At 37.1% G+C, this 16501-nt stretch overlaps 1 pseudogene; it reads left to right on the forward strand.

The window, feature by feature from the left end:
- Positions 1–221: 221 nt before the first annotated feature.
- On the forward strand, positions 222–1404 carry LOC138433989 (mortality factor 4-like protein 1; annotated as a pseudogene).
- Positions 1405–16501: the final 15097 nt, after the last annotated feature.

Below are 16501 nucleotides of genomic sequence, written 5' to 3' on the forward strand. Positions count from 1 at the left end.
AGAATTTGCATTTTTAACAAGTTCCCAGGTGATGCTAATACTTCTGGTGCTGGGATCATATTTGAAAGCCACTGAAAAATGTTGAGCTAAACCAGGCCCAGGATCTAGAGCTGGCGGTGTCTGAAGGTGTGTCTCATGCGGAATTGGGTGGTATAGAGTAGCAGGTGCTGGTGGGGGGTAGCTGGGAGAAGGAGGAGGCAGTGGTAGCAAATCACTTATAAATGGTGACAAACCAGGATCAGAGGCCTAAATTCCAGGAGTGTGAAAGAGTGTTGTGCTTTCATGGGCCTCTTTTTTGTTTTATTCTATTTTTTGGAGGAGGGTAGGGGGCTTTCCTTTATGAATCAAATTGTGTGAAGGTGGCCATAAAGGATAAACAAATGAAATACATTACAATGGTTGGAATAAAAATTGGGATGAATGGGTTCCAAAGCAGGTACTCAAATACCGTAGGCACCAATCTGCATAAACAATGAGAACTTCAAAAAGCCAATCAGGAGCAGTATGCAGAGGAGAAGACCAAGAGGGGCTGCCCCTGGAAAGAAGACCTCTGGTCTGCAACAGAAAAATGTTGAAGTGAAAACAAAAGAGAACAAAGAGAAAACACCTGGAGATAGAGAGGGTAACAATGAGACACCTCAGTCTCTTCAGGAGAAAAGGGCCCAAGTAGATCCTACTGCTGAAAATGAGGAAACATTCACAAACAGAGTTGAAGTTAAAGATTCCTGAAGGACTAAAACTGTGGCTTTTTGATGACTGGGACTTAATTACCTGACAAAAACAGCTCATTTATCTTCCTGCCAACAAGAATGTGGATTCTATTCCAGAGGATTATGCAAACGATAGGAATCTTAGGAACAGGAACATCACTCAGTTGTGTCTGACTCTTTGCAACACCATGGACTGTAGCCTACCAGGCTCCTCTGTCCATAGGATTTTCCAGGCAATAGTACTGGAGTGGATTGCCATTTCCTTCTCCAGTGGATCTTCCTGACCCAGGGATCGAACCCGGGTCTCCCACATTGTAGACAGATGCTTTACAGTGTGAGCACAAATAGTAAAGAGTGTGCTGTTTAATGGAGTCCTGGAAGGGAAAAAGGAATACTTCACTGTAAAGCTGGGCACTTAGCCTCTCTACACATTTGAAAGACCACAGTACTCTGAAACCCTCGCAGACCTCTCTGTTGCACCCATGTCCCAGGTCTATAGAGTGCCACATTTGTTGAGACCATTTGCATGAATTGGAGCAATGTTGGCCTATGTGCCTCTGGATGAGAAAAGTCTTGCTTTATTACTAAATTATCTTCATGATTTCCTAAAATATCTGGCAAGAACGTTACAACTTTGTTTAGTGCCAGCACTTATGAAGTGTCTTCTCCAGAGTACCATCAGAAAGCTGTGTGAGTCACTTATACTCACTTATGTTTGGATCTCTGTAAACTCGTTTTTGTTTTTTAGTCTTTCTCTTGTATGAATGATGTGTGTATAACAGGATTGTTGGATATCTGTTTGATTTCAAAGAGAGAAAATAAAAGGAGTTACAGCAACTTTTTTTTTCTTTTTTTCATTTCAAAGTTACTATCAGGGTATTCAATGATAGCCAATAGAGAGACATACTGTAGACTGTTTCATTGCTTAATTGACAAAGCTGCTTTTGAATGCTTGGGGTTCTAGTCCTTTGATACCACACACTTTTATAACATGTGTTAATGCTCTATGACAAAGTGCTCTGATTCTTAGTGCCAAAGGTTCAATTCAGCTGAAAACACATATCCATTTTCTGTCCTCACCGCCCCCACATTTTTAATGGTTCTTACTTCAAAAGCCCATCCTTTACAAGTCATCCTTGTTGTTTGTTAGGCATTTTGTCTTTGGTCAGATTGTTGAAGGATGGTCGCTTGTTTCATAATTTTGCATTTTATTATGTTTTAACATGATAAATACATTGCACTATAGCTACACTTTTCTGGAAAAGCTAGTGTTTTAGAAATTTTACAGATAGGCAGTAAATTTTTTCTTTAAATGTCTAAAAAAAGAAAAATTTTGAGCTATATAACAAAGACCAGTTTATAATTTCAAAGGGTCCAAAGGTTGATTCAAAGGTAATTAAGACCAAGAGGTACAAGGACAATATCTGGCAAGAATAGACTTCTAATCATCCAAATGGTATGACATTGATTTTTTTTTTTTTTTTTTTGAGCTAAAAAGACTGGCAGTGAGGCTGCAGTGTATATAGTGAAAGGAAGGTGGTCAGAGAACTCAAGTTCTTATTGAAGAGAGATGCAGATTGAACAAGATCCTCCAGGTCCTTCTGGCCATGCTTGTCAAAAAATTAAAATCTAAAGATGTATTGAAAGGCTTTAAAGGAAAAAACATCATCATAAGAATTATTTTAAATATTTGAGGGAATGCTAAACTGACAAGAAACTCAAACACTAAAGATAAAAGAACAGGAAAAATGTTGATTTCAAAGTTATAGTGATCTGTTTCATGTGTCCCTACACTAATGAGTGTTAATACTGAAAATAATTTAGTTAAGTAAATGTATATTGAATAATTTTCAATATTTAGGTGACTAAAATGTAAGTTATTTTGGTATTAATACTCATTTATACTTTTCCAGTTCCTCCCTGGTGGCTCAGCTAGTAAAGTATCTCCCCACAATGTGGGAGACCTGGGTTTGATCCCTGGGTTGGGAAAATCCCCTAGAGAAGGGAATGACAACCCACTCCAGGATTCTTTTTATGAAAGTGAAAGAGAAAGTCGCTTAGTCGTGTCTGACTCTTTGGGACCCCATGGACTAGACAGTCAATGGATTTCTCCAGGCTAGAATACTGGACTATAATATAGTCCATACATTCTCCAGGCCAGAAAACTGGAGTGGGTAGCCTTTCCCTTCTCCAGAGGATCTTCTCAACCCAGGGATTGAACCAGGTCTGCCACATTGCAGGTAGATTCTTTACCAGCTGAGCCACAAGGGAATATAGTCACCTGAAATTTGAAGGCTAATTATTTCATATACATTTACTTACCTAACTTTATAATAATCACTTGAAGTAGATAGAAATTAATACCTCCCATGAGAATATAAAGGCCTTCCCTGATGGCTGCAATGTGAGAGAGCTGGGTCTGATCCCTGGGTTGGGAAAATCCCTTTGAGGAGGGCATGGCAATCCGCTCCAGTGTTCTTGCCTGGAGAAGCCCCAAGGACAGAGGTGTTGGGTGGGCTACAGTCTATGGGGTCACAAAGAGTCGTACATGACTGAGTGACTAAGCACATGAAAATATAAAGGCAGTTTTTATTAAAATGAACTGAATTCTTGATACTTAATCAAACAGGGAGGGCTGACGTGCTGCAATCCATGGAGCTGCAAAGAGTCGGACACGACTGAGCAACTGAACTGAACTGAATCGAATCAAACAGATTTATGAGATATCTTGGAAATAACCTACAAAGTGAGTTCAGCCGTGTCAAAGGATTTGTCACAGGTTCACTAACATATATTGAGGAAAAAATGCAACTCCGTTTGGTGGTAAATATGCTTGTAAATAGGCTGAAAGAACCCCAGATATATACTAAGTTGACTGAAATAGTCATATATTTTCATTTCTCTTATCCATCAATCATTTATTGAGTATATGGATTTTTAAAACAATGAAAGGAAATATTGGAAATTTTTAAAATGTCCGTAAAGAGAAAACATTAGATGTCTCATTAATGTGTTTTACTTCATGTAGCTTAGGTACACTGTAAAGTAGCTTCATGTTATTCTACTTATCCAATACTGTACCTCACACATACAGACTCATATGAACATATGTATATACTCATATGCACCTACATTCACTATTCTGCATTAATTATTTCTTTTGTACCTTGTAGTTGTTGTTCAAACACTAAGTTGTGTCCAACTGTGCGACCCCATGGACTGCAACAGTCCAGGCCTCCATGTGCTTCACTGTCTCCCAGAGCTGGCTCAAACTCATGTCCATTGATTTGGTAATGCCATTTGACCATCTCATGCTCTGTCTCCCCCTTCTCCTCCTGTCCTCAGTCTTACCCAGCATCAGGGTCTTTTCCAATGAGTTGGCTCTTCCCATTAGGTAGCAAAGTATCGGAGCTTCAGTTTCAGCATCAGTCCTTCCAAGGAATATTCAGGGTTGATTTCCTTTAGGATTGATTGGTTTGATCTCCATGCTGTCCCAAGGGACCCTCAAGACTCTTTTCCAGCACGATTCAAATGCATCAATTCTTCAGTGGTTAGCTTTTATATAGCCCTCTGTACATGACTACTGGAAAGAAAACATAGCTTAGATTATACAGACATTTGTCAGCAAAGTGATATATTTGCTTATTAATGTGCTACTAGGTTTGGCATAGCTTTCCTTCCAAGGAGCAAATGTCTTTTAATTTCGTGGTTACAGTCATCATTAGCAGTAGTTTTGGAGCCCAAGAAAATAAAATCTCTCTCTGTTTCCATTTTTCTCCCATCTATGTGTCATGAAATGATTGGACTGGATGCTAAGATCTTAGTGTTTTGAGTATTGAAAACTCAATACTCCGTTTTTTTCACTTTCTTCTTTCACCTTCATCAAGAGGCTCTTTAGTTCCTCTTTGCTTTCTACCATTAGAGTGGTATCATCTGCATATCTTTGGTGTTGCTATTTCTCCTGGCAGTCTTGATTCCAACTTGTGATTCATTCAGCCCAGCATTTCACATGATGTCCTCTGCATATGAGTTAAACGTGGTGATAGTATACAGCCTTGATGTACTCATTTCCCAGTTTTGTATAGGGAAACATAGAGATTAGATCAAAATAATATCCATAAGAAAGAACAAAAAGAAAAGAAGGAATAGAGAAATTAAAATAGCTCAATTTAAAAATATTACAATTTGATGTTGAAGAAATAAGGAAATAAGGTAATTTCTAATATTGCTCATTAGTAGATGTTGCTGTCTGAATTTAATATTACTACATTATACCAATTTCAGGAGGCTGCCTATATTATGGAGAATAAAAAAACAGTGACCTAATCATGGCCAAAACAATGGAGATAAATCCAAGTTTATCAGTCTTTTCTTAATGGAAATGTATATACTTTACCTTTTTCACTCATAAAGTCCGAATCCATCTTATGTCTTGGAGTACACTGATAAGGGTGTAGTTTCATGGTGATGGAAACACTCCTACCTTGTAACCAAGCTGCTGATCTAAGCCTGATTAGTGTAGTGTTCCATCATACCATCTACGTGAAATTTTACAGGTTTTATATCATACTAGCTACATGAAGAATTGCACAGGTCTATATATTTGGCATAATGTTAAGAGTAATTGGCAAAAGTTTATATGGCTCAACATTTAATAGGACATTTAGAACACCCCCCAATTTACTATTCCTATGACAAATATGACTTCCCTGGTGGCTCAGATGGTAAAGCATCTGTCTACAATGCAGGAGACCTGGGTTCGATCCCTGGGTTGGGAAGATCTCCTGGAGAAGGAAATGGCAATCCACTCCAGGACTATTGCCTGGAAAATCCCGTGGATGGAGAAGCCTGGTGGACTGCAGTCCATGGGGTCGCAAAGAGTCGGACACGACTAAGCGAGCCTGACTGACAAGCATGACAAATATAACAGAGTGTATTTTCTAAGAAAATTTAACAAATTAGCTCCTATTCCATATACTCTTTCTGCAATGTGACCTTGTCATTTCTCCATCAAAAACTGGAGTATGTTTCTCTTTCTATTTCTTTCTCTCAAGGCAAGTGCAGGATGAATGTTCTACGGTTAGAATATATCAGGAATATTGCTGGTCTGGTAGTAAGCATTTGCCACTTCTTATCTTGTGGGACACTCACTCTTGAGATCCTCTCAGTCAGGAATGAACTACCATGCTGTGAGAAGAGGAACCCAAGCCCATGTGGCAAGTTCATATACAGGAATTCTGTGCTACAACCCCAGATGAGTTCCTAGCCAACAACCAGACAATTCTGCCACCCAAGTTAATGGGTCACCTCCTCTGAGTGGACCTAAATAGGGGATTTCAAGTAAGAATCACTCACTTAAGTGTAGTCAAATCACTGTACCACAGAGATACTCTGCTATAAACCACTAAATTTGGGCCATTTGTTATAGAAGAATGGATAAATGAAATACCAACAAACACTCTGGCTTGAAAATCTGTAAGTCCCCATTAAGGAACTTAAAGAGGTCTCTGGAATTTTCTCTGGGCTTTGGAAATGCATATTCTGTTCTAAAAAATATTACTTGTCAGGATACAAATTAACTAGCTCCAAATTATGAATATCTGGTCATAAAATGCTTGTCCCAATAAGAACCTTCTAGACACATGCTGATGAAGAAAAAGTGAAATGTCTTTATCTTTTGAAAATTTCTCCAACGTCTCTTCCTTGATTTTTCTTATAGAAGACATCTGCCTCTGCCTTCCAAGTATACAGTTTTCAGGGTTTATACTTACAGCCAAGGTTTTCTACAAGCATATCCGTCTTGATTTTGGGGAAAAATGTTCTCACTCTCCTGATTGGTCTCAGTTCATCCTCCCAGTGATTGGATGTACTTTCTTGTCTTATATGCAAAATCTTGCTGGTTCACAGTGATATAAAATTTTAGAATTGTAAAGTATGAATTATTGTTCAGTGTTTCCAATGGTAACCTGTCATCTAATTTAAGTGTTCATGTCATCACCATCACTCTAAAAAAGTACAGAGATTAGATAATTGTTTTCCAAAAGTTGTTCTTTTAATGATTTTTCCCCTCTTCATTGCATTAGAACATTGAATCCAATATCCTATTTAGATTATTCGGTTAAGGAAGCTTCTAGGATTATAATACATGCTGTACTAAATTCTTTTCTCATCTATTTACCTCTGAAAATTCAGCAGTCACTTTGAATCGCTCTAATAAGATAAATTTCTTCAGTAAATGTGTTCCATAAAGATGCTTCCTTCAGTCACAAGAGGTAGTAATCACTTATTATACAAGTTAATCAAGTTAATTGGTCATAGAAATGAATTATACTTCCAATTTTTACTTTGAATTTTAGTTCTTTTTATTTTTTTTTTATTTTTTTTTTTTTTTTCATTTCGCCCATTGAAATGATGTATTTGTCTAATATGATTCAACAATTACAATGTATTTATTATTGAAATACAGTTAATATATTGGTTAATGAATAAAATTAGCCTACTATATAGAACTTGCAATCACCTGTTCGTTTTTGTTAGCCATTGGTTAAATTAATGTTTATTATTATTCAAAAATTTTAGACTTAAAAAATTGTACTAAAAAACTTAGAATAAAAACAGGTGTAGCTATGTCTCCTACCCACACTCCCTGATTCTTTTTTTTTTTTTTTTTAATTTTTAGTTTTTTATTTTTTAAATTTTAAAATCTTTAATTCTTACATGCATTCCCAAACATGAACCCCCCTCCCACCTCCCTCCCCATAACATCTTTCTGGGTCATCCCCATGCACCAGCCCCAAGCATGCTGCATCCTGCGTCAGACATAGACTGGCGATTCAATTCACATGATAGTATACATGTTAGAATGTCTTTCTCCCAAATCATCCCACCCTCTCCCTCTCCCTCTGAGTCCAAAAGTCCATTATACACATCTGTGTCTCTTTCCCTGTCTTGCATACAGGGTCATCATTGCCATCTTCCTAAATTCCATATATATGTGTTAGTATACTGTATTGGTGTTTTTCTTTCTGGCTTACTTCACTCTGTATAATCGGCTCCAGTTTCATCCATCTCATCAGAACTGATTCAAATGAATTCTTTTTAACGGCTGAGTAATACTCTTTTTATTTTTTTGAAGAGTGAAGTCGCTCAGTCGTGTCCGACTCTTGGCGACCCCATGGACTGTAGCCTACCAGGGTCCTCCATCCATGGGATTTTCCAGGCAAGAGTACTGGAGTGGGTTGCCATTGCCTTCCCCAGGAGATCTTCCCTACCCAGGGATTGAACCCGGGTCTCCTGCACTGTAGGTAGACGCTTTACCATCTGAGCCACCAGGGAAGTAAATTATTAATAAATTACAAACTGAGAATGTGTTTTATTTGGGCAAATTTAAGGTAGCTAGCTGTTTCATTTTTAAATATTATTTAAGGTTTTATTTTTCTTTTTATTGATATGCTTCAGATGCCCGGAGATTAATATACACTGTAACCTGGGCTATGAATATAGTTATTATTGCCATTGGAGAAGTACAACTATGGAATTATAAGACTCAAGAGACAGCAAAGGTTTTAAACATCCAAGAGGGGTGATAATTTTATTTTAGAACATTTATTATTATACAGTCTTAGAAGTTGAAGATAGTCTTAAAGAAAAAAAAATAATAAAATGCTCTTAGTGTTCCATTATTTGTTAAAGCCATCTGGAATTTGAGTACATTTTGTGTCCTGTTATTTTCCAGAGAATAGTTATTTGATGGTATTTGTGCCCTTGCAGCATTTTAATACTTATATATATCAGAAAAGTATTCCAATATGCCACTGAAATTAAATGCGAAACATGATTGCAACTACATTTAACTTGTTTATCCATACTTGATGACAAATTAAGTAAACAAGAAGACAACGTGGATTTTAACTTTAGGATGTTAACTTTGAGTGCCTTCTGTCTTTGCAAATTTATCACAGAAAAACAATAAAATATTTAGGTCACTGGACCTTTTAAAAGGCTCAGTTTCCTGAGATTGTAAATAAGCAAGTTATCTGTTATGAAATAGATTTTAAAAAACTATTGTATGTTCAAAGTGTTAAATTTTTTTTAATATAATGACATTTCATTGTTTCTTACCAAATTCTATTTTAGACTGAGGAGAAGAGATTGAAGTGTTCATTTTGTTCTTGTTGTTTAGGTGACTTCGACAACATGGACTGCAGCATACCAGGCCTCCTTGTCCCTCTCTATCCCCTAGCTGCTGCTGCTGCTACTAAGTCACTTCAGTCGTGTCCGACACTGTGACCCCGGAGACGGCAGCCCACTAGGCTCCCCTGTCCCTGGGACTCTCCAGGCAAGAACACTGGAGTGGGTTGCCATTTCCTTCTCCAATGCATGAAAGTGAAAAGTGAAAGAGAAGTCACTCAGTCGTGTATCCCCTAGAGTTTACCCAAATTCATGTCCAATGGGTCAGGATGCTATCCAGCCATCTCCTCCTCTGACTCCTTCTTCTCCTTTTGCCTTCAATTTTTCCCAGCATCAGAGTCTTTTCCAATGAGTTGTCTGTTCACATCAGGCCAAAATATTGGCGCTTCAGCTTCAGCATCAGGCCTTCCAATGAATATTCAGGATTGATTTCCTTTAGGATTGACTGGTTTGATCTTGCAGTCCAAGAAATTCTCAAGTCTTCCCTAGCATCACAATTCAAACACATCCGTTCTTTAGCATTCTTTATGATCAAACTCTCACATCTGTATCCAACTACTGGAAAAACCATAGCTTTGAACATATGGCACTTTGTTGGTAAAACGATCTTTGCTTTTTAATATGCTGTCTAGTTTTGTCATAGCTTTCTGTCCAAAGATCAGACATCTTTTAATATCATGGCTGCAGTCACCATTTGTTGTAATTTTGGAGCCCAAGAAAATATAATATTTTACTACTTCTACTTTTCCCCTTCTATTTGCCATGAAATAATGGGACCAGATGCCATGATCTTATTTTTTTGAATGTTGAGTTTCAAGCCAGCTTTTTCACTCTCTTTCACCTTCATCTAGAAGCTCTTTAGTTCCTCTTCGGTTTCTGCCATTAGAGTAATGTCATCAACATGTCTGAGGCTCTTGATATTCTCCGGGCAATCTTGATTCCACTTTGTAAATCATCCAGCCCAGCATTTCTCATGATGTACTCTGCATATAAGTTAAACAAACAGGGTGACAATATATAGCCTCGTTGTACTCCTTTCTCAATTGTGAACCAGTCAGCTGTTTCACATAGGGTTCTGACTCTTGCTTCTTGACCCTCATACAGGTTTCTCAGGAGGTGTGTAAGGTGGTCTGGTACTCACATCTCTTTAAGAGTTTTCCAGAGTTTGTTGTGTTCCACACAGTTAAAGGATTTAGCCTAGTCAGTGAAGCAGAAGTAGATGTTTTGGGGAATTTCCTTGTTTTTTATTTCTATGATCCAATGGATGTTGGCAATTTGAGACCTGGTTTCACAATCTTTTCTAAATCCAGCTTGTACATCTGGAAGTTCTCAATTAAAGTACTGCTGAAGCCTAGCTTGAAGGATTTTGAGCATAACATTACCAGCATGTGAAATGTGTGCAATTATCTGATAGTTTGAATATTCTTTGACACTGTCCTTCTCTGGGATTGTAATGAAAACTGACCATATTTGCTGACATATTGAGTGCAGCACTTTAAAAGTCTTCATGTTAGTGTTAACATGAAGTTAACACTGCATTTTTCTCCCCATTGTAGATGGTCTATCCAAGAGCAAAAGCAAGGGAGGGACCATGTTAAAGGTTATTGTATTCTCTTAGTGATGATAAACTTGGCTAAAGCAGTGAATATGCAGATTAAAATACAGGAAGGTATTTGTAATATATTAAAAGCATTGAATTGAATTGTTTGAACATAGAACTGACATAGAATTGAACACTGAATACTTTGCATTCTTATCAGATAAAGATACTTTTAGAATAATAAGTAATAAAATAAATGAAATAATTCTTTCCTAAGTACTGCCAATAGTATTTTATACTATCAAATAGCAGAAAAGGGATAAAAGGAGCAATGCTAAACTGCCAAATTAAAAATAAAGGATATGTGTAAGTCACAATATATGTTGTCAAGTCATAATGCTGTATAACTTAACTTATGCACAGCTAAGTGTAAATTATATCTCAATAAAATTGGGGGAAGTAAAACATGCTTGTACCAGTTAACTACATCTGTTGCAGCCTTTAAAAAAGAGTTAGAAAACTAGCTTTGTAAATATGTAAAGCAAAAAACTCTTTACATCTAGTAAATCCACTTTGAAAATAAATACAATCCTTTTCAAAGTCAACAGCCTCATATTGTATAAAGTAGAGATATTATGTATTGTATAAAGTAGAGGATATATATTGTATACTCTATTGAGTATACATGTTGTATAAAGTAGAGTATATTCAGAAGAGATATACCTAAGTGTAACATAGACATTTAAAAAATAAGATATCTGACAAGTACAAATACTAAAAGCAAACAAAAATATTTCATATTAAAAAATTTGAAATTCAAGGCAAACGAAATTCAGTGTGACATAAATATCTTATTTCCATAATTATAACACTTGAAGGAAAATTAAAATAGCAGTTGATGCTTTTTATATAAAGTAGCCTAGCATTAAATCATTGTTGGAAATAGAAGTATATATTAGAAAATATTTTTTATAAATTCTATAAGCATAAACTATATTGAAGATTAATCTTATAATTGAGGTCAATATTTATCTGATGAGGTGAAACTTTAATGCTTTTAAAATAAAAGGTATTTATTAGCAATTCAGGAGAAGGCAATGGCACCCCACTCCAGTACTCTTGCCTGGAAAATCCCATGGATGGAGGAGCCTGGTAGGCTGCAGTCCATAGGGTCGCTAAAAGTCGGACATGACTGAACGACTTCACTTCCACTTTTCACTTTCATGCATTGGAGAAGGAAATGGCAACCCACTCCAGTGTTCCTGCCTGGAGAATCCCAGGGACAGGGGAGCCTGGTGGGCTGCCGTCTATGGGGTCGCACAGGGTTGGACACGACTGAAGCGACTTAGCAGCAGCATTAGCAATTCATAATATTGAGGAAAGTATGGGGAGATTTTTACATAAGGAGCCAGGGTTAGGCTTATTAGACTTTTTCATCCGTGAATCAAATATAAACTTTTGATTCAAAGAAAAACATTCTGTCAAAAGCCCCGTACAAGTAATACAACATACATAAGATGTTAATACTAATGTAAAGACCAAACTGTGTAAAATAGATGACCAGTGCAAGTTCGATGAATGAAACAGGGCACTCAAAGCTGGTGCTCTGGGACAACCCAGAGAGATGGGGTGGGGAGAGAAGTGGGGGTGGTTTCAGGATGGGAGGGCACATGTACACCCATGGCTGATTCATGTCAATGTATGGCAAAAATCACCACAATATTGTAAAGTAATTAGCCTGCAATTAAATTTATTAATTTAAAAAGGACAAAACTACTAGGCAGGTTTTTGCAAATACATTGTCTTTGAAGAAGAGATTTTCTGGAATTAAAAGCTTTTGGATGCCAGAAACTGAGAACTGTTGTTACCCAAACATGTTGGCAGCTTATATACCAGGGGGGTAGTACAGTGGATGAATCTAAGAACTACTTAGTTCTATGTTACCAATTTTGGCATGGAGCACAACAGGCTGTGTAATTCGTTTAGAGAAAGAAGGATCTCCTTCTTTCTTCTCGTTTGATCTCCTTGCCATCCAAGGCACTCTCTCTTCTTTAGTCTGACTGTTTGAAAGCACCAATTATTTGGTACTCAGCCTTCCTTGTTAGTTGCTTCATTTGAAAATTTCATGACCTATTAAACATGTGTTGTACATCTCCCTTAAGCATTAAAGAAAATAATGCATTTAAAAATCAGATTGGAGTAACTGGTTCAGGAATCCAAAATGGAGCTGGGTGGCCATTGTGGATGTACTTACAGACATGTTTCTGTATCGCTGAGAACTTGAATTTTCTGAACTGTATTAGACTCAAGGACACCACCAGTTCTCTCCAAACAATGTCTGCTAGCAGCTACAATGTGCAGATTTGTGGTCTCAAGTTCTTCCCTTGTAACTATGCAGCCATTTCACACTCCAACAAATCCTCCTTTAACCAGCATCTTTGCTTCTTGCAGCTCCAGTTGTAATAGTTTACAACTTTTGCAATTCTTCAGTGTTTGTGTATATAAGCCTCTCCCATTTTGTAGTCTGATGGATCACTATTTTAGTGCTTCTTGAACCTGTTTCTACGGGGCGTTAGTGCTCATTTTTGCTCAGATAAAACTCTTTTCTATTCCTACAGACTGATTATTGTCTCCATTGACATTGTGATACATAAGTTAATATTTTAGAGTATTTAACAAACTGGGTTGTATACAAAAAATTTTTTTCTTAGGGAAAAATATTATGAAACCTAGAGTCAGCCCTCAGATTGCTTTGCAATTGATTTTAAGTTCTTACTCTCTTTTTAAGAAAACAGAACATGAATGATTATATGATGCATTATGGATAGGATTATTAAAAGAACACCTACAAGAAACATCCAACCAGTGGATCTATACTCAGAAGAAAGACAGCCAATAAAATGCACATCCAGATTATTTAGAGGATGGCAGCTTGATTCTACCATGAAATGTTAGCAGTGTTCATCTTTATTTATATATTCTGTTTTTAATATTAATGACCATGAGTCAGTTTTCCCTCAATACAGACAACTGGGGATATGTGACCCCAAACTTTATATATTTAAAGCTTAACAATAACCATTATAATATTAACAGATAAAAAGTTTTGTAGAAACTGAATTTTGTAAACTACAGAGCCTTTTCAAGGAAAATAATGATTCAAAATTAAATATTTATAGAATGAATAAAGTAATTAAAACACATCACAAATTAAACAATTTCCCCCTGTTTTATTGAAATATAATTGGCATACAGCTGTGTATAAATTTAAAGGTATACAGCATGGTAACTTACATCATGAAATGACTGTCCCAGTAAATTTATTGAACATCTGTTATCTCATATAAATACAAAATTAAAAGGATAGAAAAAATTTTTTCTTGCAATGGGAACTCTTAGGATTTACTCTCAACATTCATATATAGCATAGAACTGTGTTAGTTATATTAAATTTATTCTACTGTACATTATGTCTTGACTATTAATACTTAGTTTTTTTTTATAACTACAAGTTTATATTTTTTGATGACCTTCATCCAATTGCCTATACCTCTAGTATCACATAATTTTAAAAACTGTCAAATGTCACATATATATTCACAACTTAAAAAGCAAAAATGGTAACTGCAACAGCATTTCTATAATATATTCTTATATATTCTATAGTTTTTGTCCTTTAAATAAGATTTTTTTCAAAGAGAAATATAGTTTAGGCTTTCCTCTGGCATGGTTGACTGGAATCTGATTTTTATAATTTTATGTTTTGAATAGTTTCCTTTAGCCCCATACATTATTCAGTTAAGTTCAGTAGCTCAGTCGTGTCTGACTCTTTGCGACCCCATGAATCGCAGCACGCCAGACCTCCCTGTCCATCACCAACTCCCGGAGTTCACCCAAACTCATGTCCATCGAATCAGTGATGCCATCCACTGATGATGTCATCCTCTGTCGTCCCCTTCTTCTTCTGCCCCCAATCCCTCCCAGGATCAGGGTCTTTTCAAATGAGTCAACTCTTCTCATGAGGTGGCCAAAGTATTGGAGTTTCACCTTTAGCATCAGTCCTTCTAAAGAACACCCAGGACTGATCTCCTTTAGGATGGACTGGTTGGATCTCCTTGCAGTCCAAGGGACTCTCAAGAATCTTCTCCAACATCACAGTTCAAAAGCATCAATTCTTCAGCACTCAGCTTTCTTTACAGTCCAACTTTGACATCCATACATGACCACTGGAAAAACCATTGCCTTGACTAGACGGACCTTTGTTGGCAAAATAATGTTTCTGCTTTTGAATATGCTGTCTAAGTTGATCACAACTTTCCTTCCAAGGAGTAAGCATCTTTTAATTTCATGGCTGCAATCACCATCTGCAGTGATTTTGGAGCCCCCCCAAATAAAGTCTGACACTGTTTCCCCTGTTTCCCCATCTATTTCCCATGAAGTGATGGGACCAGATGCCATGATCTTATTTTTCTGAATGTTGAGCTTTAAGCCAACTTTTTCACTCTCCACTTTCACTTTCATCAAGAGACTTTTTAGTTCCTCTTCACTTTCTGCCATAAGGGTGGTGTCATCTGCGTATCTGAGGTTATTGATATTTCTCCTGGCAAAGTTGATTCCAGCTTGTGCTTCATCCAGCCCAGAGTTTCTCATGATGTACTCTGCATATAAGTTAAATAAGCCGGGTGACAATATACAGCCTTGATGTACTCCTTTTCCTATTTGCAACCAGTCTGTTGTTCCATGTCCAGTTCCAGCTGTTGCTTCCTGACCTGCACATAGGTTTCTCAAGAGGCAGGTCAGGTGGTCTGGTATTCCCATCTCTTTCAGAATTTTCCACAGTTTATTGTGATCCACACAGTCAAAGGCTTTGGCATAGTCAATAAAGCAGATATAGATGTTTTTCTGGAACTTTCTTCCTTCTTCCAGGATCCAGTGAATGTTGGCAATTTGATCTCTGGAAGTTCACAGTTCATGTATTGCTGAAGCCTGGCTTGGAGAATTTTGAGCATTACTTTGCTAGCATGTGAGATGAGTGTAATTGTCTGGTAGTTTGAGCACTCTTTGGCATTGTCTTTCTTTGGGATTGGAATGAAAACTGACCTTTTCCATAAATAACTCCAGAAAGAATGAAGGGGTGGAGCCAAAGCAAAAGCATATGTTATTAGTACAATGTAAAGTTTTTTGATTACTGTCAAAGTTGAAAATTCTAATTTTTATGTGGGCTGTCAGACTTCAGGAAATTTCAAGTTGTCTTAGATTTATATGCCCTCATATTTTTACCACTCTGCACTGAAGACCCATTCATGTCATTATGTGATACCTGACTCTGCTGTTTAGTGTTTCATTGCCTAGTGAATCATCAGAGAACTTGTTAAGCATGTCCTGAAAGCCATCTCTACTCTGATATGGCTAGCAGTATTTCATTATGGTAGGTAGAATTCCAAGATGACTTCTGAGAGTTTAGTCTCTTGGTATACATACCCTGTGTAATCCTTTCTGCTTGAGTTGGGCAGAACTGTGAATATAATGTCTAGCACTGTCCTAATTAGATTTAGTTATATCAGCTGTCCCTAAACTTTTTGGCAAGTGGAACTGGTTTTATGGGAGACAGTCTTTCCATGCACTGGGGGTAGAGAGGGAGGGATGGTTTGGGGATGATTCAAGTGCATTACAATTATTGTGCACTATATTTCTGTTATTATTATATCATCTCCTCCTCAGGTCATTAGGCATTAGATCCAGTTGTTGGGGACCCCTGAGTTATATGAAAAAAGTGAAAGGATTCTATAAATATAAGTTTCTAAATCAGTTGACTCTAAGTTGATCAAAAAGGTGATCATCTTGGTTGGGTCTGACCTAGTTAAGTAAGCCCTATTTAAGGGGCTGGGCTCTTCCTTAAGTAAGGGATTCAGAGCATGGCAATCTAAGAAGGCCAATGGAGGGAGACATATGTATGATAGGCAGAAAGACAATGGAGGCCTGGGTCCTACAAATGCAAACAGATTAATTACCCAAAAAACCCATATGCTTAAAAGAGGACCCTAGGTTACAGAGAGGAAAA

Source organism: Ovis canadensis, chromosome 1 (assembly GCF_042477335.2).
Source record: "Ovis canadensis isolate MfBH-ARS-UI-01 breed Bighorn chromosome 1, ARS-UI_OviCan_v2, whole genome shotgun sequence".
NCBI classification, from domain to species: Eukaryota; Metazoa; Chordata; class Mammalia; order Artiodactyla; family Bovidae; genus Ovis; species Ovis canadensis.